Here is a 23658-nt window from a genome sequence, read left to right as displayed (position 1 = left end):
CCACTCCAGTATTCTTACCTGAAAAATCCCATGGACAGAGTAGCCTGAGGGACTATAGTCCGAAGGTTCCCAAAGCATTAGACACAACGGAGAGACTAAACACAACCTTGATTAGACTAGTGTCTCAGCACTCATCTTTCAGCACTCATCTTTGTCTTGATAGATTGCCACACAGTCACTAATAAATAAATATCCTAGTACATAACCAAGAATAAATATCCTAGTACACTGATATAAAAGATAGTGAAAAGAATGAAAATGGACTGAAATGATTCTCACATTCTAAATACTTCAGTACCTCTAAAGCACAATTAGATAACTGTCTTGTCTAACATATAAAATAAAGCACTGTTTAACAGACTACTTAATTTTACATTTTACTTTATTTTCCCAGTCAGCTAAAGAAGTGTTTCTATATAAAAGGAATAGAATTTTCCATCTAGTGACCACTTTTTTTGAAGAAGAAAATTTTTTTATTATTGAATTTTGCCTCTAGTAATTACTATTATAAACAATGACTTTGGGGTGCTCAAGAACTGCTCTTGTTATAATTGTAATCTTTGTCAGTTTAAGTTTTCCAGTATAATTCCTAACTTCTAAAATGGGAATGTGGATAGTACAAGTTTTGTCAATTCAGCAAAATGTACATATATGCTGTGGTGAGGGTTTCATCTTCTTAATGCTATGCTTATGGGCAGGAAAAAAACAAAGTTTGCCAACAAATAAACTGTCATTATCGCTTGGTCAATAGTAGACTTTCCTAGACTTCTGTTCAACTACTTAAACAGGAAGTTAAAGAGACAAGAGCTTTCTTCACAAACCTAACTTTATATATTTGAAAAAAATGTTTAAACTAGAAACCAAAAATAACTGCTTATTTAGCTCCAAGTTACTTTCCAAATTTCTATACCTTATAAGGTATTTGACTGCATTTTACAAAGGAGTATGCTTTCCATTATTTTCTAAAAAGACAAAAATTAAGTTTTATAACGACCAAATTTGAATATAAGTACATTGATAATTAACAGTATGAACACAATCCACTACTTTAATACATTTATCATTATACAATGTTATATTGCATATTTATTTGTTAACTTTATTGCAGTTAGCTTTGTCACTAAAATTCAGACTCTGAAGGCAGAGACTTTGTATGGTTCACTGCAGTTTTGTTAACGGAATGAATGAATTTCTGATAGTTATTAGTACGCGCTTGTATATCACATTCCTTTCGTTCTAAAAATAATTAAATTAATTGCACCATAAAATTAAGCTACAAAATTAAATATTTCTGTCACTTCATGACTACAAACCTTAACAAAATTAATCAAAAGATATTTTGTGACCACTTTGGGTACATTGCTTATATATTACTTTTCTATGTTCAAATACATAGGCAGAAAGTAGATGACATAGTAATAAAGATCCTTCTTAAGACCATACATCTCTCAAAATGATGAGATAACAAAAGGATGCATTTTGTAAAAATGTGATTATCTTGTCTTGAACTTTCAGTATATTTTTAAATGGAAATGCATCCAAAAAATTCTATACACATTATGAACAAAACTAAACTTTTTAAGTATAAATTTGAATTGACAATTATCCTTTTCTGTTTCAAGCTTTCCAGTAATTAACAAATCATTTCTGCATTATCTTCATTATACAAAGCATGCTAAATAATATGGATAAAACTACTGTGTCTAGTCAAGCACTATAATCCAGAAAATAATGATGGGGAACACGTGTATACCTGTGGTGGATTCATGTTGATATATGGCAAAACCAATACAATATTGTAAAGTTAAAAAATAAAATGAAAAGCTAAAAAAAAAAAACCATTTGACCAATGAAATTAGATGTGGTACAGTCAGGCTCTCTTCTTTTATTTTTGGGGAGATCAGGGGATATGCTGTGGCCAGTGGTTTGGCTGGGTGATCAGGGACTTGGAAGAAACATGATTGGGAAACTGGGGGCAAAGAAACTGGGGGAAGAGATATATGGATCAATTACCAGAAGAGTGAAAGATTGTGAAGGTATTTGTGTCCTATGTGAATGCTCACCAGCAGAGGCATACGTAATAACCAGTAGCAGAGGATGATGTGTTCTGTCGACACCAGTCAGCCACGTTCTCTAGTCATCGCTGTAATCACCCAGTGGGCTCATTAGCATGCCTGGAGGTTATGCATGGGCTCAGCAGCACAGATTCCCATTCACCAAGGCCCACCTGCTATGCCCACTGCTGAGCGCCTGATCTGCAGCAGCAGAGACCAATGCTGAGTCCCCTTATGTTGCCACTCCCCCAGGGCAATCAGCCAGCTCCCAGGTAGCCAGTTTATTACACTGGAACATTTCCATTATGGAGGTGAAAAGTTGTTGCTGAGCCATGAAAGACGCCAGGATTCTTGGCAACCAGAGGGGAAGAATTCAATTCAGGGCCACTGACGAGGCTTGATCACTCAGAGCTTTTCTGTAATAAAAGTTTTATTAAAGTATAAAAGAGAGAAATCTTCTGACATAGACATCAGAAGGGGGCAGAAAGAATGCCGCCTGATAGTCTTTAGCCAGATGTTATACAGCTACTAGCAGTCTGCTAATTGGAGAAAGGAAATGTCTCAAAACTCAGAGACTGGCACCAAGCCCCTCAACCACAACATGCATTTTGAGATAACATTGGCACAAGGTGAGTTGTCCCGGGCCATAAAATGACTGACATGAATCTTGAAGAAAGGCAGGTTTCCAAGCAAATGGAGCCTTCCCTAAGGTTCCCTTCTGCTGTGAATGTTCACTGAGTTCCAGTCAGATTGGCCTGCAATCAGCTCCTCATGCACACCCACGGCCCTTTCTTTCCTTGGGGCCTTTGTGCATGCTGTCCTCTCTCTCAAACATTCTTTCCTCTGTTTTTACAGCCAGTTCCTGCCCATTCTTTATATATCTACTCCTCAAAGAGGCCTTTCTTGAACATACTATCCAAATAACTTATTTGTAATTACCAAATCTGTTTGTTTAGATTCACTCGCTGTATTATTTTTTTTTTTACCTTTTCTCCCACCCTCATCCAACTGAGAGGGAGAAGAGATGTGAGTTACCATAAAAGGGGCATTTTTAAGTTCTACAATAACTTAGAGAGAAATATTACTACTTTGAGGATGGCCTAGAAAAACTGCGTAGGAGAGATGCTGCTCCTTGCACACAGTGAGTGAGATGGCATTCCTCCTTGTCCAGGTGGCTCATGCAGTGTGTGAACATTCAGGACAAAGGGAAGAGTTGTCCCACGTGAGTCTAACTTCCTGTCTTCTGTTAGCTTTGTAATGTTGCTGCCTAGTTGTCAATCTCACTACCTTCACTATGTTCCTTTTTCTTTCCTCTGTTCATAAACTAGTTATTAAAAAGTTGTGATTCATCTCATTTACCTTAGCTGTTCTGAGGCTTCATCCTTCTGAGTGTTTGCAAAATGGCACAGTCACATGGGAGGCAGGAGTCCAGGAGCAGTGGTGCAGTCACAGATCCACAGAATATGTAAATAAAGCCAGAAGAAAGAGTGAGCCGCCTGAGAGAGTAGTACTGAAACAAATACATTAACATATGTAAAGAAGACAGCCAATGGGAACTTGCTGTATGATGCAGGGAACCCAAACCTGGTGCTCTGTGAAGACCTAGAGGGGTGGGATGGGGAAGGAGGTGGGAGCACAGTTCAGGAGGTGGGGGACCTATAGCTGAATCATGTTGATGTATGGTAGAAACCATCATAATATTGTAGAGTAATTATCCTCCAATTAAAAATAAATTCTAAAAAGTGGTACAGAGTGTCATGGGAGGTGGGAGTCCAGGAGCAGTGGGTATGGTAACAATTCCACAGACTGTGTTAATAAAACCAGGGGAAAGACAGTGAGATGGGTTTTTTGAGCCCCCTCGACTCATCCCCCCTCAGGCCCAGGCACATAATGACTGTTCACCCGCATCGCTTTTACTCACTACCATGTACTCTCATTTCTTGTTCTGTAAATTTTGCTCTACATTCATCTTTAATCAATGTTCTCTGCTACCACTGCACACGTGAGAAAGTGAGGGCATTAAACTACTCAAAAGCCACAGGTGTTTCCCAATTCTAAGGAGGAGGTATTGGTGTCAAAATACGGCCTGTGTTCTACCTAAAGTGCTGCAGGTATATCAGTGGGTTCACTGTAAAGAGCTGCTCAACACTTAACGAGCTCAAAATCACTTCCCATATTTTCCTAGATTCATGGGACTATCCTACTGGCTTGGAAATTTGTTCCAGTCAGATGAGTTGTGAGAGATGGAAACACCAGCTTATTTGAGCCACCAAGCATTAACTTTGTTCTAGCAGGGGAAATTATGACTGTAAGGTCCCTGACAGTATGTACACGGTTATTTACACTCTCCTAAACTTGAGTGTATTTACAAATAGTGTCATTTAGCTATTTTTAGTTAAGTCTTTCATTTCCACAGTTCTCAAACAGGAAATCCTGCATGGACCTGATCCACCATTAAAGTCATTCTAGCAGAACTTGGTCAAAACCTAAAAATTTGTGTTTCAATGATGATAGTGATAGACTGCATGTCCACTCAAAATGCAGGTGGCAGCCTTTATTGCTGGGTTGATATTTGTTAATATGAAGACTGAGACTACCACCCATCAGAAGGAAGGAAGGTGGGGGTAGAAAGAGGGAAAGAGAGAGAGAGAAGGAAAGTTTCTATCAATTGTTTTCTATCTAAACACTTTTTTAAATTTTCATTTTCACTTCTTATGGAAAAGGTGATGTTACTCAGTTAAGACATGTGCTTATTTTCCTAAATAGCTCATAATTTTCCATCGGTTAAAAAAAAAAGTCATTTGACTTAGTAGGCTAAAAATTCTCAAGAAGCAGAGGGAACCTAAGATGAGTATTAATCACAGTCTCAGACCTAATGTATGTCCAGCTAAATGTGGTGACTTTTTTTGCTGCAGATTACCCAATCCCAGTTATTCTGCTTTCTTTGCTACTATAACAGAGAGTCACTTTTTTCTTCAAGATGTACGTGCAGAATGTGCCTGCAGAAAGGAATTTCATTTTTTAGTGTTTTAAATGTTTTTCGGCTACTATCTATTTGTCAAATCTCCCAGCTGTCAATACAGTGTTTGTTTTTTTTTTTCTTCTCCTTGGGCTTGTAAGCTAGAAATTATAAACCAACATAATTTTTACATCTAATATCACATATAAATGTATGCATTTATCTAAAATATATTTTCTATGCTTTGAACTTAACACAGCTCTAAAATCACAGGTATCACTTCTGAGCTATAATAATGTTTAGCTTTTATTGTTTACTGAATTACAGGTGATGGTCTAAGCTGTATATGTAGGCACACATTTAATCCTCACAACAGAGTTCTGAAGGAGGTGTTATTTCTGCCCCTACTTAACAAAGGAGGCCCAGAGAAGTTAACTTGCTCAAGATGCCTCAGTTAGGAAGTAATCAAAGCAGTGTAACAGCAAAGCTCTTGTGGAAAATGGTACACTGTATAGCAATAACGCCTTGGGACATTTAAGAAAGGCATTTATATTTGACGCCAGAAAGCAGTGAGTGGATCTGTGACTTACACAAATTCTAGTTCAGGGTTTGACCTTGCCTAACAGGTCAACTAACAAGGCCCTTAGCTCACAAGATGAAAGGTAAATTTCCTGGAGTAAGGCATTTTACACTTATACTAACCAAGGCTATGCGTGTACCACCCCTCCATCAGGTTTGTGCCATTGCTGCCCATTTGTCAAGGACACTGCATTCACTATGTAAGATTTTTCCTATCCTTTGAGGGCAAACAAAGAGTTCACTGAGAGGTTGTGATTATTAATATTTACAATGTCTATAACAAATATCATTTCCTATATTGTCTATGGCTTATGATTTCACTCAAATAACTGAAACATGTTCCCGAACCTACAGAGTTATGAGCAACATTTTGAGAAAATAGATTTTTTTAATCCCCCTTTAATCAAAGCTATTGCCCTTCTCTCCAAGAGGATAGCTTATTATCTGATTCCATGTCATCTTCCTATTTTTCCCGTTATCTCTGAACTCCTTTTCCCCTTCCATTTCATTCTTTGTTCTCTTCTCCCTTACATATTCATTTTAAGGATTATTGATCTAGAAATGATAGCATCCCCCCTCCACTAGAAAGAATGGAATTGTCTACATTCCTTAAGAAAATAATGGAAGACTTTGTTTGAGGCCAAGTGCAGGTTCATGCTCTACTAGCCAAACATTCTTATGAATCGTTTTCTCTGGAAGATCCTGATCCAGAGCCTCTTGAAACAGAGAAATCATTAGTGCTATAGGAACAGTTGTTCACTCATTTATTTGAAACTCCGTGAAGATGATGTCAAGGAGAAAAGAACATGGATCTTTAATTTTCTGATATTCTCTTAAAAATTTCCATGTTCCCTGTGTCGAGCTAGGTCTATCTGGAAAACTAGAAACCAGTACATAAAACAGAAAGACTTTAACACAGGGCTACCATGAAAGATCTGAGAGGCCAAACAGGCTCCATGAGGCAAACCCTCAGGGGCCACTGCCCTCCTGAAACCAGAGCAGAGAATGGGAACAGCAAGAGAGCCCAGGGCCTGCGGCCACCAGGGGAAGGCTAAGGCCAGGAGGAAGGCACGGGTTCTGTCAGAGCTGCTGCCCAATGCAGAGAACGAGGAGAAATCCCAGGCTGCTCCCTTCTTCCAGCCTGCCTATCTCCTGTCAACACCATCCTTGGACTTTTGAAACTAGCCAAAGGCAGGATGATGCAGGGGCTGGGGGGATGTGCTTGGGAATGCAGCCTATGGGGCCATTCTCTCTGATTCAGAGCTGAGCCCAGAGAATGAGAGGACTGGAGCTGACAGCAATCAGGTCCTGGATGGCACACACTCCCGTTCTATCTTCCACTTTTCTGTGGCTACACATAGTCATCTTTTCCCCACCAGAGAGCTATTAGTCAATCTAAAAAAAGTGGAACTTTAGAACTCATGTGGTAATTGGTCAGTCATCCAATCACATTACATCATCAAGATAAATTTCAAGGAATAATGCGTTTAAAACTGCAAAAAAGTCTCCTAAATCAATGTACAAAGGACCTTGACACAAAGCTCCATCTCTGGGACATTTATTGAAATTTAGTTGCAGACTATTTCCTTATTGAGTTTTGTTTTTCTATTTTCCCGGAAAATAGTTATAAAGTCAAATTTGGCCAACTTACACTGATAAATCATATTCTGCAAAATACCATTTCTTTTTTATACTTCCACAAAGAGATTTCAATGATTATTTCAGAAGGGTAGAAAAGTTGATGAAGATGCAAAGAAAATAATGCAATGTTTGAACTCTAAATTTAAAGTTTTTTTTTAAATTTCTTAGTTTTCAGAAAAACATTCTAGTCTTAAGCATTTACTGCTGCTAAGTCCCTTTAGTCGTGTCCGACTCTGTGTGACCCCATAGACGGCAGCCCACCAGGCTTCCCCATCCCTGGGATCCTCCAGGCAAGAACACTGGAGTGGGTTGCCATTTCCTTCTCCAATGCATGAAAGTGAAGAGTGAAAGTGAAGTCGCTCAGTCGTGTCCGACTCTTCACGACGCCATGGTCTGCAGCCTACCAGGCTCCTCCATCCATGGGATTTTCCAGGCAAGAGTACTGGAGTGGGGTGCCATTGCCTTCTCCAAAGCATTCACTATAGTTGTAAATTAAATTATAATTTAATTATAAATTAAAATTTATCATTTTAAAAACTTCGTTGTTCAGTTACTAAGTTGTGTCTGACTCTTTGCAATCCCATGGACTGCAGCATGCCAGGCTTCCCTCTCCATCACTGTTTCCCAGAGTTTGCTCAAACCCATGTCCATTGAGTCAGTGATGCCATCCAACCACCTCACCCTCTGGTGTCCCCTTCTTCTCCTGCCCTCAATGTTTCCCAGCATCAGGGTCTTTTCCAGTAAATCGGCTCTTTGCATCAGGTGGCCAAAGTATTGGGGCTTCAGCTTTAGCATAAGTCCTTCCAATGAATATTCAGGGTTGATTTCCTTTAGGATTAACTGGTTTGATCTCCTTGCTCTTCAAGAGACTCTCAGGAGTCTTCTCTGGCTCCACAATTCGAAAGCACCAATTCTTTAGCACTCAGCTTTCTTTATGGTCCAACTCTCACATCCATACATGACTATTGGAAAAACCTTAGCTTTGACTATATGGACCTTAGGCAGCAAAGTAATGTCTCTGCTTTTAAATGTGCTTTCTACAATTGTCATAGCTTTTCTTTCAAGGAGCGTCTTTTAATTTCATGACTGCAATCACCATCCACAGTGATGTTGGAGCCCAAGAAAATAAAATCTGTCACTGTTTCCACTTTTTCCCCATCTATTTGCCATGAAGTTATGGGACTGGATGCCATGATCTTAGTTTTTTGAATGTTGAATGTTAAGCTAGCTTTTCCACTCTCTTCTTTCACCCTCATCAAGAGGCTCTTCAGTTCCTCTTCACTTTGTGCCATTAGAGTGGTATCATATGCATGTCTGAAGTTGTTGATATTTCTCGCAGCAATCTTGACTCCAGCTCATGAGTCATCCAGTCCACCATTTTGCATGATGTAGTATGCATATAATTTAAATAAGCAGGGTGACAATATACAGCCTTGATGAACTCCTTTCCCAATTTTGAACCAATCTGTTGCTCCCTGTCCAGTTCTAACTACTGCTTCTTGACCCGCATACAGGTTTCTCAGGAGGCAGGTAAGGTGGTCTGGTATTCCCATTTCTTTCAGAATTTTTCAATTTGTTGTGATCCACACAGTCAAAGGCTTTAACATAGTCAATGAAGCAGAAGTAGATGTTTTTTCTGGAATTCCCTAGCTTTTTCTATGATCTAATGGATATTGGCAGTTTGATGTCTGGCTCCTCTATCTTTTCTAAATCCAGCTTGCACATCTGAAGTTGTCAGTTCATGTACTGTTGAAGCCTAGCTTGAAGGATTCTGAGCATTACCTTGCTAGCATGTGAAATGAGCACAATTGTGTGGTAGTTTGAACATTCTTTGGCATTGCCCTTCTTTGGGACTGGAATGAAAACTGACCTTTTCCAGTCCTGTGGAATCTGCCGAGTTTTCCAATTTGGGTTAAAAAAAAGGACAAAACACCCAAAATACTAAATTCAAATTTAACAAGGCTTCTTGTTCTTATATTTTCATTTGCTAAATCTGGCAACACTGTCCCAGGATTAAATATTCTGTTTTATCATGGTTTAAAAATGGCTTAATTATCAAACATACTATAGAATATGAGATTAGAATAGAATAGAGATTGCTACCTAAAGAGATTATCCAGGCATCAGAAAATAAACTAGTATCTATCATTCTTATAAATAATTTTAATAAGTTTTATGAATAAAACAATTCAGTTCAGAAGCATATAATCCAATAAATAAATAGGAAACAAATCTGTGACATTTAGGAAAGTTATGTTTGAGTCCTGATCCTATGATTAAGTGAACATATGCCATTGGAATACCATTTATCCTCTATAACTTTATAAAATTGTTCTAATTTCTTTTTCTTGGAAGAAAACAAAGACACAGATTAAACTATTAAATTTCCTTTATACTCATTCCTCTCTCACTCCCTTCCATAGAAGTAATCACTGCTATAGTATGAATACTTTTTGTCTTTTCAAAATTCTATATTGAAGCCTAATCCCTAGCATGTAGACTTTAGGAGGAAGGGTCTTTGGGAGGTTCTTAGGTCATAAGGGTGGATTGCTTATGAATAGTACTAGAGATCCCAGAGAGCTCCCTAATCAATTCTGCCATATGAAGACACAGCAAAAGGTGGCCATCTATGAACAAGAAAGTGGGCTCTCAGCAGATATCTAATCTGCCAGTGTCTTGTCCGGGACTTTTCAGCCTCCAGAACTGTGAGAAATAAATCCCTGTGTTTATATGCCACCCAGCATTGTTATAGCACCTTGAACAAAGACAAATCATTGATCTGTATCATTCCCAGCATTTTGTGTGCATTTATAGACATACATGTATTTATGCACATGTCATTTTTTATTAAAAAAATATTTCACACATTATTGAGACTTCATTTTCATTTGTCTTAAATGCCTAAAATTATTTATTTCATTTCAGTAAATAGATAATACACACAGGTGACAAGCAGACTCTAAAATGACCTCTCTAGGATCCCCAACTCCTGGTATTCATGCCCTCAAGTAATTCCCTACCCTTGCGTGTGGGATGGTCTAATGACTTGTTTTAGCACAAACAGGCAAAGAAGTCCCACAGAAGTATACGATGTAAAATTTTGACTTCTGTGTTGCTATCAGACTCCTTCTATTGCCTTCTCAACTTGCATGCTTTGATGAAGAAAGCTGTCATGTTGGGAGAGGAACAGAGGCCTCCAGCCAACAAACAACTATGAACTGAGGCTCTCAATCCAAAAGTTCTCAAGGAGCTGAGTACTGCCAATAATCATGTAAGCCTGGAAGCAGATCCTTTCACAATCAAGTCTTCCAATGAGACTCCAGCCTCAGCCAACACTTTACTTACAGCTTGTGAGGGCCCTGATACAGGGACCCTGCTAAGCCATGCCTGGCTTCCTGACCTACAGAAACTCCGAGGTAATAAATGTGTGTTATTTTAAGCTTCTAAATTTGTGGTTATATTGCTATTCAGTAATAGGTAACTAATACACATACAATACAAAATTTAAAAGCCATACAAGTAAGGTCTGTGAAAATTTAAGTCTCCTTTGCATCCTTGTCTCTAGCCAATCAGATCCCTTTCCCACAAACACCATTGCAAGATCAATTCACATCATCAATGTGAAAGCATTTTAAATGTTTCAAGACAATAAATAAAGGTATTAAAATTGTTTATACTAAAATTCCCAGATTTACAAGAGATACTAAGATTTTGAGTTGCTGGAGAGTAGGAGCAACAGGTGTCATTATACAATTATCTCACAAGGGATCATATGGACAAGGCAGAAAAAGTGACAGATAGGTTTCAGATGAGTACAAGGAAGAAGGGCTATTTACACACAACAGAAATTCCAAGGACATGTACCAGATTGTATCCAGCGAACAATTGCTCATAATCAGAAAGAGTTCCAAGGATCATTAAACGCTTGTCTTTAATACAGTTGGTTCAGTGTCCTGTGCTCACTGTAAAGCAGGGCATTATGAGGATGAGGGAAAACAAAATAGAAAGCATTGTATTGCATGATTAAAGCCAGGTACCTACATCAGACACCACACATGGAATACTGTTCACAGCTCAAAATTGGCTTGAAGTAGCTAGAAATGACAGGGCTGGAACTAGGGTGAGAGACTGACTCACATACTTGAGTTAAAGAACAGATTTTTTTAAAAAAGATCTTTCCTCTGAAACAGGAGTGAGCCCTTAAAGGGACAGATGGTATTAAATATTTTAAGCTTTGCAGGCCAGATGGTCTCTATTCTAACTACTCAACACTACCTTCGTAGCTCTAAAGCAGCCATGAAAAGTGAAAGTGAAGTCTCTCAGTCGTGTCTGACTCCTTGCGACCCCATGGACTGTAGCCTGCCAGGCTCCTCTGTCCATGGAATTCTCTAGGCAAGAACACTGGAATGGGTTGCCATTTCCTTCTCCAAAAGCAGCCATAGACACTACATAAATAAATGGGCATGGCCATGTTCCAATAAGACTTTATTTACAAAAATAAGTAGTGGATTTGGCCCAAGAGCTTGCTGAGAGATATCTGGAAAGGTATAACAAAAGGTAAATACAGTTGAAGTCTTTCAGTTTGGCACCTGGTTAAAATCAGATACCAAAAAGTCCCCCAGCTCATGCCAATTCCCATGATGCTTTCTGAATACAGACGCTTTCTGAATACACTGATTTGACTATATTTGAAGATACCTTTCTTTGTTTTATTTTTTATTAAAGTATAGTTGATTTACAATGTTGTGTTAGTTTCTGGTTCACAGCAAAGTGTTTCAGTTATGTGTATATATTCCTTTTCATATTTTTCCTTTATAGATTATTATAAGATATTGAATATAGTTCCCTGTGCTGCTCAGTAGGTCCTTGTTGTTTACCTATTTTGTATATGGTAGTGTGTATCTGTTAATCCCAAATTCCTAATTTATCCCCCTCCCTTTTCCCTTTGGTAACCATAAATTTTTTTCTGTGAGTCTGTTTCTGTTTTGTAAATAAGTTCATTTGTATCATTTTTTTAGATTCTACATATAAGTGATACTAAATGATATTTGTCTTTGATTTACTTCACTTAGTCTATGATAATCTCTAGGTCCATCCTTATTGCTGTAAATGGCATTCTTCCACTCTTCTTCATGGCTGAGTAGTATTCTACTGTGTGTGTGTGTGTGTGTGTGTGTGTGTGTGTGTGTGTGTACCACAGGAGATACCTTTTTATTTGAACTGAGACTGGTGCTCTGATCTCCATTTTTAGTGATTTTCTGCTCATCTAGAATCCAAGCAGTCTTAGAACTAGAAGAGAGCCACAAGTTAAGAACTACCCCTCCTTTTCTCAATGCCCTGCCCTGTTACCATTCCTCTTCCAGGTACTTGGGAGATTCTAGGACTATAACAATAGTGTTAGATCGGGAAATGCTATCTTTAATAGAGGGCTCCTCTTTATCTTTTGGGATTCCTACTACCTATTTTTTTTTTCAAATAAAATTTTTTATTAGCTGAACAGTATACACAATCCACATTTTAAAATTCTGTTGACTAAATTAGTGTTTCTAAGCATTTAGTACTAAATTATGTTGCTTCAAGGCAACTAAAATTAATATTTATAAGCCCACATATATAATGACATTTTCTCATTTTCTATTTTTCTGCTAAATTTACTCCAACATCTGTAAGTTTTATTAATTTCATAGCATTTTCCCCAGATTTCTCAAATATTTATTATACATTTTTATGTTTCATGGATTTTTGTTTAAAAAAGGAAAAAGACTCCAACCCTTCCTATGAAAGAGCCACACACAGACAGCTTTATGTTCACACATACCTGGTACAGTGGAATAAAATTTAACTGAATTTATTTCCCAATCCTAGTTCTCTTGTTCATGTGGTTAACACTCAGGAGAGAAGATAGGACCACCAGATATATCACAGTTGCCCAATTTAATGAAAATACTATGAAAGTAAAATATATTTTAGGAAAATAGACTTCCTGTGTGTACGATTCTTATCTTTTTCTTTAAAAAGAAATTAAATGCTTTCATTAATTTACATCCCCAAGCATTCAAAGATTATGAGGTTTAAATGAAAGTGTGTCTCTTTCATCTTTCTAAATTCAGAATACTATCACCTCTAAAACACAAACTAGATCCTTAAGTGACCAAGCTTGATGAAGCAAGATATAAGTCTAAAATCTTACTAGAGGTTAAGACACCACAATTTTACTTGTGTCTGAACCAACTCCACATAAACAAAAATAAAGTGAAACCCCAGCCTGAGACATTCTGGTACTGTCTAAAAGCGGGAAAGGGCTGCTCTCCTGACCCCAGCCTCCACTTCCTCCCAAACTAGACGAGTGGGTGTACCAGCTCTGCTGAGATGCCATAGGCCACCGCTTTCACTGCCTCACTAAGAACTCTGGCTCACCTCCTGGCTAAGCTATGATCCACAGACCAAAAGACCACTAAGGTTTGGGGAATATCAGTGAAATATACAGGAAAGTGTCAAAACTCCAGCTCCCAACCATAGACGGTTTCTAACTTAATCTACCGTTTCCTCTAATTATGGTCATCTCTATAGTGGGAACCATGGTAAAATGTTTTAAAACTCTTCAAGTTTCCTTGAATTTACCACTTACACAATATTTAATCTGGTAAAAGGCAACTGAAACTAAAATTAATCTATAAATACATTCCTAGCAGGGAAAAGAAGTCATCCAAAACCTTCAGAGGATATGACTTCAAGTCCTCAAATATAACTAGGTAAATTGATTTTACTTTCATCCCTACTTGCCCACCCACCCCTTGATGAACACAAGGCCCAAAAGCAAAAGGTACCCAAACAACACTAATTAGTCATCTAATTAAGAAGTAAGAGCAAATGATACTGTGCAAATAGTCAGAAGTTCCAATATCAATTTATTATTTATTGGGAGATAACTGTAGCCTCTCTCTTTTCACAGGCAAACTAACTGAATATTTAATAGAGCTTGCGGTATAGTCAACAAAGACCTCAGGTTCCCTGGTTTCCAACATCGGACTTTATTCACTAAAACCTGTACCAAGGCTAATCCTCTTCTGTTAAAAGTGGGAAAAACAAAAATAGACAATCAAGAGAAACCTGTTAACCTAATCACTTAAAATATCTACTGATACTACACATCATCTCCTTTTAGAATTGATGTACTTAATGTATAAAGTAATTAACTCCAATTTTAATAGATGAGAATTTCACAAGGACTAATTCAGTGTTTTAGAAATGGGGAATCAAAAATGAATAGAAATTTAAGTAAATAGAAATTATAAAATAGAAATCATATATATATATATGTATAATATATACATATGCGTCATGATACCACAATTTAAATCCAAACTTGTGTGTTTAATGATCTGCCACACAGATGCTAACATTCAAAAACTATGGACTGAGAATTTAATGTGTACAGGGTTGTATTAATCTGTTACACCTATTATTGTAACAGGTAACAGGGATATATGGTAACAGAAACATGTTTTTCCTTCATAGAGTATCCAATACCAGGGTCTCTAGTCAACAGACAGTTCAAGCTATCTCCTCCTTGGATTTCTGCCCTCCAAAAATGCTTCAGAGTTCTTTCCATTCAGCCAAATGGTGAAGAAGACTATGAAGGAGACATACTTAGTTTTGAGGCACTTCAGCTTAAATGTGAAACATACAACTTTGTTTCACATTTCACTGGCAACAGCTAGTCACTCAGCCACACTCAGCTGCAAGGAAGGCTGGGAAGTATAGTATCAGCTGGGCAGCTGCTTCCCAGCAACTACTTGAAAATTATGAATCTTCAGTGTACAGCCAGCAGTTACTTACCACAACTATTATGGTAGGTATATAAGTGCTTAGTCATTCAGTCATGTTGGATTCTGCAACAGTATAGCCTTTCAGGTTCCTCTGTCCATGAGGATTTTCCAGGCAAGAATAGTGGAGTGGGTTGTCATGCTCTCCTCAGGTATCAGTTCAATTCGGTCACTCAGTTGTATCTGGCTCTTTGACACCCCATGGACCACAGCACACCAGGCTTCCCTGTCCATCACCAACTCCCAGAGCTTGCTCAAACTTATGTCCATTCAGTCAGTGATGCCGTCCAACCATCTCATTCTCTGTCATCCCTTTTCTCCTCCTGCCTTCAATCTTTCCCAGCATTAGGGTCTTTTAGAATTAGTCAGTTCTTTGCATCAGGTGGCCAATTTATTGCAGTTCCAGCTGCAGCATCAGTCCTTCCAATGAATATTCAGGACTGATTTCCTTTAGGATTGACTGGTTTGATTTCCTTGCTGTCCAGGGGACTCTCAAGAGTCTTCTCCAACACCACAGTTCTAGAGCATCAATTCCTCAGCACTCAGCTTTCTCTATGGTCCAACTCTCACATCTATACATAACCATTAGAAAAACCATCACTTTGACAATATGGACTTTGTCAGTAAAGTAATGTCTCTGCTTTTTAATATGCTGTCTAAATTTGTCATAGCCTTTCTTCCGAGGAGCAAGCGTCTTTTAATTTCATGGCTGCAGTCACCATCTGCAGATTTTGGAACCCAAGAAAGTAAAGTCTCTCACTGTTTCCAATGTTTCCCCATCTGTTCGCCATGAAGTGATGGGACTGGATGCCATGATCTTAGTTTTTTGAATGTTGAGTATAAAAGTACTAAATGTAGTAAGACATAAGGCTAACTATGAAATATGCCTTTGTCTAGATTTTTGGTCCCTGTCAAAATATGATGAGTGATTCACTCAAAATTTAGCTAATCAAAACAACTAATATTTAAGGTCATCATATGTATTAAGTATGGGATTCCCAGGTGGCACTGGTGGTAAAGAACCCGCCTGTCAACACAGGAGACGTAAGAGACGTGGGTTTAATCCCTGGGTCAGAAAGATCCCCTGGAGAAGTGGGTTGCATGGCAACCCACTCCATTATTCTTGCCTGGAGAATCCCATGGACAGAGGAGTTCAGTCCATAGGGTCAAAAGAGTCAGACACAACTGAAGCAACTTAGCACACACACATGCAATGATATTAACCCACAATCAGTAATCATTGAACTGCTGATTCACAACAGTGTGATTAGCAGAGACGTACTAACCTTCTATCACACTGTGTGGCTCATGACTATACCATGACGTTAGCTGCATAGCATATGTGGAAAAATAAAGCTTTACATTTTTATTAGATTTGAACCTATTAATGAAAATGTTATTCACCCTCTAAAGGATTTCTCATCAATATCATTGTAACTTACAGCTTTTGCTGTATGCTTGTTTTTTGTTTTTTTTTTCAAGAAAGACTGGTCAAAGTTGAACGCTTCTAATTTTGATTCACATCTTAGAAGTTAGTCTCTCAAAACTACAATTCAAAAAGATACATATATGCCTATGTTCACAGCAACACTATTCACAATAGCCAAAACATGGAAACAGCCTAAATGTCCATCTGTAGATGAGTGGATAAAGATGTAGTACATATATACAATGGAATACTACCCAGCCTTAAAAAATGAATAATGCCATTTGAAGCAACATGAATGGACTTAGAGATTATCACACTAAGTAAATTAGAAAGAGAAAGACGAATACCATATCATATCACTTATATGTAGCATATAAAATATGACACAAATGAACCTACCTATGAAACAGAAACAGACTCACAGAGAACAGGCTTGTTGTTGCCAAGGGGGAGGGAGGAAGGGGCGATTGGGAGTTTGGAGTTAGCAGATAAAAACCATTATATAGAGAATGGATAAACAAGGTCATACTGTACAGCACAGGGAATAATATTCAATATCCTGTATTAGGCCACAATGAAAAAGAATTTTTAAAAAAGAATGCATAAATATATGTATAACTGAATCCCTTTGTGGTACAACAGAAATTAATACAACATTGTAAATCAACCATGGTTTTTTTTAAATAAAAAGATTCCTGATGAACTATGGACAGAGGTTCGTGATATTGTACAGGACACAAGGATCAAGACCATCCCCATGGAAAGAAATGCAAAAAAGCAAAATGGTTGTCTGGGGAGGCCTTACAAATAGCTGTGAAAAGAAGAGAAGCAAAAAGCAAAGGAGAAAAGGAAAGATGTAAGCATCTGAATTCAGAGTTCCAAAGAATAGCAAGGAGAGATAACAAAGCCTTCCTCAGCGATCAATGCAAAGAAACAGAGTCAATCAATAGAATGGGAAAGACTAGAGATCTCTTCAAGAAAATTAAGAGATACCAAGGGAACATTTTATGCAAAGATGGGCTTGATAAAGGACAGAAATAGTATGACCAACAAAAGCAGAAGATATTAAGAGGTGGCAAGAATACACAGAAGAACTGTACAAAAAAGATCCTCATGACCCAGATAATCATGATGGTGTAATCACTCACCTAGAGCCAGACATCCTGGAATGTGAAGTCAAGTGGGCCTTAGAAAGCATCACTACGAACAAAGCTAGTGGAGGTGATGGAATTCCAGTGGAGCTCTTTCAAATCCTGAAAGATAATGCTGTAAAAGTACTGCACTCAATATGCCAGCAAATTTGGAAAACTCAGCAGTGGCCACAGGACTGGAAAAGGTCAGTTTTCATTCCAATCCCAAAGAAAGGCAATGCCAAAGAGTGCTCAAACTACCGCACAATTGCACTCATCTCACACGCTAGTAAAGTAATGCTTAAAATTCTCCAAGCCAGGCTTCAGCAATACTTAAACCATGAATTTCCAGATGTTCAAGCTGGTTTTAGAAAAGGCAGAGGAACCAGAGATCAAATTGCCAACATCTGCTGGATCATGGAAAAAGCAAGAGAGTTCCAGAAAAACATCTATTTCTGCTTTAATGACTATGCCAAGGCCTTTGACTGTGTGGATCACAATAAACTGTGGAAAATTCTTCAAGAGATGGGAATACCAGACCACCTGACCTGCCTCTTGAGAAACCTATATGCAGGTCAAGAAGCAACAGTTAGAACTGGACATGGAACAACAGACTGGTTCGAAACAGGAAAAGGAGTACATCAAGGCTGTATATTGTCACCCTGCTTATTTAACTTATATGCAGAGTACATCATGAGAAACGCTGGGCTGGATGAAGCACAAGCTGGAATCAAGATTGCTGGGAGAAATATCAATAACCTCAGATATGCAGATGACACCACCGTTATGGAAGAAAGTGAAGAGGAACTAAAAAGCCTCTTGATGAAAGTGAAAGAGGAGAGTGAAAATGTTGGCTTAAAGCTCAATGTTCAGAAAACGAAAATCATGGCATCTGGTCCCATCACTTCATGGGAAATAGATGGGGAAACAGTGGAAATAGTGTCAGACTTTATTTTGGGGGGCTCCAAAATCACTGCAGATGGTGAGTGCAGCCATGAAATTAAAAGACGCTTACTCCTTGGAAGGAAAGTTATGACCAACCTAGATAGCATATTCAAAAGCAGAGACATTACTTTGCCAACAAAGGTCCATCTAGTCAAGGCTATGGTTTTTCCAGTGGTCATGTATGGATGTGAGAGTTGGGCTGCGAAGAAAGCTGAGCGCCAAAGAATTGATGATTTTGAACTGTGGCGTTGGAGAAAACTCTTGAGAGTCCCTTGGACTACAAGGAAATCCAACCAGTCCATCCTAAAGGAGATCAGTCCTGGGTGTTCATTGGAAGGACTGATGCTGAAGCTGAAACTCCAATACTTTGGCCACCTCATGCAAAGAGTTGACTCATTGGAAAAGACCCTGATGCTGGGAAGGATTGGGGGCAAGAGGAGAAGGGGATGACAGAGGATGAGATGGCTGGATGCCATCACTGACTTGATGGACATGAATTTAGGCAGACTCTGAGAGTTGGTTATGGACAGGGAGGCCTGGCATGCTGCGATTCATGAGGTCGCAAAGTCGGACATGACTGAGTGACTGAACTGACTGAACTGAAACGTCAATTCCTCCTCCCTATTATATTCCAGAGTCCCCTAGGAAGCCTTCTTGCCCAGAATGGTAGAACTAACCGCTCCCTCCTCTGGGCCTTTACTTACCCTAAACATATTACATTCAAAGTTTTTGTAAAGAGTGAATATAATCATGTATATAGAAGTGACTGCACAGCAGATGTCTTCTATTATAATTAACTGAAAAATTAAGGTCATAATACTGAATCCATAGATTGTTAAGCATATTAAACATAATATATACTTTCAAATCTAGTACATTATAGGTGTTCCATGAAAACCTATATAATTCCAATTCTTATTATTTTGAATAGGTCTCCTTTTAATGAACAAAGGCAGAAACTCTGGAATTACTCTTTGTTACTATAGAGAAGATAAATTACAGGGAAGTATTTCTCACAGAAAAAACAAGCAGAAATTTGCTAAGCATGAAATGGGTGAAAAGAGGAGAGGAATAGGTCACAAACTTTGATTCTCGAATAATTTCATCATGTATAAAGTGAAATTAGTAGGTTTCTAAACCATTCTTATCCACAGATGCTTTAAAATTAAGAGGATACGAGTGTGGGAAAGGAAAATCTAAAAACAACACTAGATTATGCAGAAGCCTGATGTTCCTGATCTGTTTGGCAATGAAATTGCCTCCTAAAACCACAGAGGGCATCTTCCAGGAAAGAAACAAGACAACCTTTTCAGTTACTTTGTCCTTGATCTCCTATTCTTGGTGTAAAAGAATCTGAAAGAAATTCACATAACCCATATTGAGAAAAATGTCTCTAGAAAACTCATTTGGGGGGAGGTAAGAATATAAAATTCTCAGACCATCAAAGATTGACTTATTAGAGTCATATGTTAGGAGGTATTTCTCTACTCTTTAAAAAAAAGAAAGGTTTTACTTGTATTAATATTATTATAAAATTATATATAAATTTTTATCCATGATTTAAAAGATATGAAAAACACATGATAGTTTACTAAAAAATACCCTTAAGACTCTTCAACTTTTCACATTAGGGATTCTTTGTGTTTAAATCTTCCCCTTTTACTGATGGACCTATTTGCAGGGCAGGAATAGAGATGCAGACATAGAGAACACGCTTGTGGACACAGCAGAGGAAGGACAGAGTGGGATGAATAGAGAGAGTCGTGTCGATATATACACCCTACAGTGGGTAAAACAAATAGCTAGTGAGAGGTTTGCTGTGTAACACAGGGAGCTCAGCCCAGTGCTCTGTGACGACCGAGAGGGGTGGGATGAGGGGCAGGGTAGGAGCAAGGCTCAAGAGGGAGGCAATATATGTATACTTATGGCTGATTCACACTTTTATATGGCAGAAACCAACACAGCACTGTAAAGCAATTATACTCCAACTAAAAATAAATTTTTAAAAAATCTTCTTTTTCTGGTTTTTAACCTGAACTTCTCTTACAAGCTTGACATCATCTCTGTTTTTAAAACCTGTTTGTTTTTTCTATTGTTTTGGCAATATTTTATTACTCATGGGCCTATAAAAAAACAAAATTGCAAACTATTAGAGCTTTTAAAAATCATCTCAATTAACTTTATCAAGAAATCTGAGACCCACACAAGTTAAAGAGCTTGGCCAGAACCACTTAGAGAATGAAAGAGGGGGCTGGCTCTTCAAAGTCTGCAATAGCATTTTTAAATGTGTATATAAGTTGTTCTGAGGACCCAGCAGTTGTGCAGCTCTCTGGAGCCGATAGTAAAATTAAGTGTTAGTTGCAGCCCCCATAGGTGTAAGCACTATTAAAGTAGTGTTCCTTCATTCATTGCCCATTTACTGAGTACTGAGTGACTTCAGATCAGTCGCTCAGTCGTGTCCGACTCTTTGCGACCCCATGAATCGCAGCACGCCAGGCCTCCCTGCCCATCACCAACTCCCGGAGTTCACTCAGACTCATGTCCATTGAGTCCGTGATGCCATCCAGCCATCTCATCCTCTGTCGTCCCCTTCTCCTCTTGCCCCCAATCCCTCCCAGCATCAGAATCTTTTCCAATGAGTCAACTCTTCGCATGAGGTGGCCAAAGTACTGGAGTTTCAGCTTGAGCATCATTCCTTCCAAAGAAATCCCAGGGCTGATCTCCTTCAGAATGGACTGGTTGGATCTCCTTGCAGTCCAAGGGACTCTCGAGTCTTCTCCAACACCACAGTTCAAAAGCATCAATTCTTCGGCGCTCAGCCTTCTTCACAGTCCAACTCTCACATCCATACATGACCACAGGAAAAACCATAGCCTTGACTAGACGAACCTTTGTTGGCAAAGTAATGTCTCTGCTTTTGAATATGCCATCTAGGTTGGTCATAACTTTCCTTCCAAGGAGTAAGCGTCTTTTAATTTTATGGCTGCACTCACCATCTACAGTGATTTTGGAGCCCAGAAAAATAAAGTCTGACACTGTTTCCCCATCTATTTCCCATGAAGTGACAGGACCGGATGCCATGATCTTCGTTTTCTGAATGTTGAGCTTTAAGCCAACTTTTTCACTCTTCGCTTTCACTTTCATCAAGAGGCTTTTGAGTTCCTCTTCACTTTCTGCCATAAGGGTGCTGTCATCTGCATATCTGAGGTTATTGAGATTTCTCCCAGCAATCTTGATTCCAGCTTGTGTTTCTTCCAGTCCAGCGTTTCTCATGATGTTCTCTGCATATAAGTTAAATAAGCAAGGTGACAATATACAGCCTTGACGTACTCCTTTTCCTATTTGGAACCAGTCTGTCGTTCCATGTCCAGTTCTAACTGTTGCTTCCTGACCTGCATACAAATTTCTCAAGAGGCAGATCAAGTGGTCTGGTATTCCCATCTCTTTCAGAATTTTCCACAGTTTATTGTGATCCACACACTCAAAGGCTTTGGCATAGTCAATAAAGCAGAAATAGATGTTTTTCTGGAACTCTCTTGCTTTTTCCATGATCCAGCAGATGTTGGCAATTTGATCTCTGGTTCCTCTGCCCTTTCTAAAACCAGCTTGAACATCAGGAAGTTCACGGTTCACATATTGCTGAAGCCTGGCTTGGAGAATTTTGAGCGTTACTTTACTAGCGTGTGAGATGAGTGCAATTGTGTGGTAGTTTGAGCATTCTTTGGCATTGCCTTTCTTTGGGATTGCAATGAAAACTGAGCTTTTCCAGTCCTGTGGCCACTGCTAAGTTTTCCAAATTTGCTGGCATATTGAGTGCAGCACTTTCACAGCATCATCTTTCAGGATTTGAAAGAGCTCAACTGGAATTCTATCACCTCCACAGCTTTGTTCGTAGTGATGCTTTCTAAGGCCCACTTGACTTCACATTCCAGGATGTCTGGCTCTAGGTCAGTGATCACACCATCGTGATTATCTGGGTCGTGAAGATCTTTTTTGTACAATTCTTCTGTGTATTCTTGCCATCTCTTCTTAATATTTTCTGCTTCTGTTAGGTCCATACCATTTCTGTCCTTTATCGAGCCCATCTTTGCATAAAATGTTCCTTTGGTATCTCTGATTTTCTTGAAGAGATCTCTAGTCTTTCCCATTCTGTTGTTTTCCTCTATTTTTTTGCATTGATCGCTGAAGAAGGCTTCTTATCTCTTCTTGCTATTCTTTGGAACTCTGCATTCAGATGTTTATATCTTTCCTTTTCTCCTTTGCTTTTTGCTTCTCTTCTTTTCACAGCTATTTGTAAGGCCTCCCCAGACAACCATTTTGCTTTTTTGCATTTCTTTTCCATGGGGATGGTCTTGATCCCTGTCTCCTGTACAATGTCATGAACCTCATTCCATAGTTCATCAGGCACTCAATCTATCAGATCTAGACCCTTAAATCTATTTCTCACTTCCATTGTATAATCATAAGGGATCTGATTTAGGTCATACCTGAATGGTCTAGTGGTTTCCCGTACTTTCTTCAATTTCAGTCTGAATTTGGCAATAAGGAGTTCATGGTCTGAGCCACAGTCACTTTCACTTTTCCCTTTCATGCACTGGAGAAGGAAATGGCAAGCCACGCCAGCGTTCTTGCCTGGGGAATCCCAGGGCGGGGGAGCCTGGTGGGCTGCCATCTCTGGGGTCGCACAGAGTTGGACATGACTGAAGCAACTTAGCAGCAGCAGCAGCAGCAGGAAAATACAGATGCAAACATGAATAAGACCCATATGGACTCAACCATAGCACCCACACATTGTATTGATAAGCAAGAACTATATGCTCAGAATTAGTTGCTGTGGATGGAGAGTTGAGTGCTTACTCATTAACACTTTATTGAATATTTATTTACTCTATAACAATTCTATGGGTCTAAAATGAAACTTTTTTCTGTGACATTAATGTTTACCAATAGACTTTTTTAAGGAGATGAATTTTGTTGCCTAATTTATTGAGCAATAGGATACAAAGTTTGGGAGATTTTTTTTTATATATTTCTTAAATATTCTAATTTCATGTCTGAACTTTTAAAAATAACTTCAAACGAGTTCCTTTTATGG

At 38.6% G+C, this 23658-nt stretch overlaps 1 long non-coding RNA gene across 6 annotated transcripts in view; it reads right to left on the bottom strand.

Moving 5' to 3' along the window:
• The window catches only part of LOC129657678 (uncharacterized), a 56155-nt gene that overhangs the window by 30379 nt on the left and 2118 nt on the right, over nucleotides 1–23658 (bottom strand). For 2 of the 6 annotated variants that reach the window (XR_008716965.1, XR_008716969.1), the window contains exon 2: nucleotides 3414–3564. The exons of 1 other annotated variant lie outside the window; for it this stretch is intronic. This is a non-coding gene — a long non-coding RNA (uncharacterized LOC129657678). The remainder of the gene's footprint in view (nucleotides 1–3413; nucleotides 3565–23658) is intronic. 3 more of the 6 variants (XR_008716964.1, XR_008716967.1, XR_008716968.1) reach the window with 2 other exon arrangements.

The sequence above is a fragment of the Bubalus kerabau genome, chromosome 7 (assembly GCF_029407905.1).
Source record: "Bubalus kerabau isolate K-KA32 ecotype Philippines breed swamp buffalo chromosome 7, PCC_UOA_SB_1v2, whole genome shotgun sequence".
In the NCBI taxonomy this organism is placed as follows: domain Eukaryota; kingdom Metazoa; phylum Chordata; class Mammalia; order Artiodactyla; family Bovidae; genus Bubalus; species Bubalus kerabau.
Note: the sequence above shows the minus strand (reverse complement) of the source record. Positions and strands in the feature narration are given on the sequence as shown.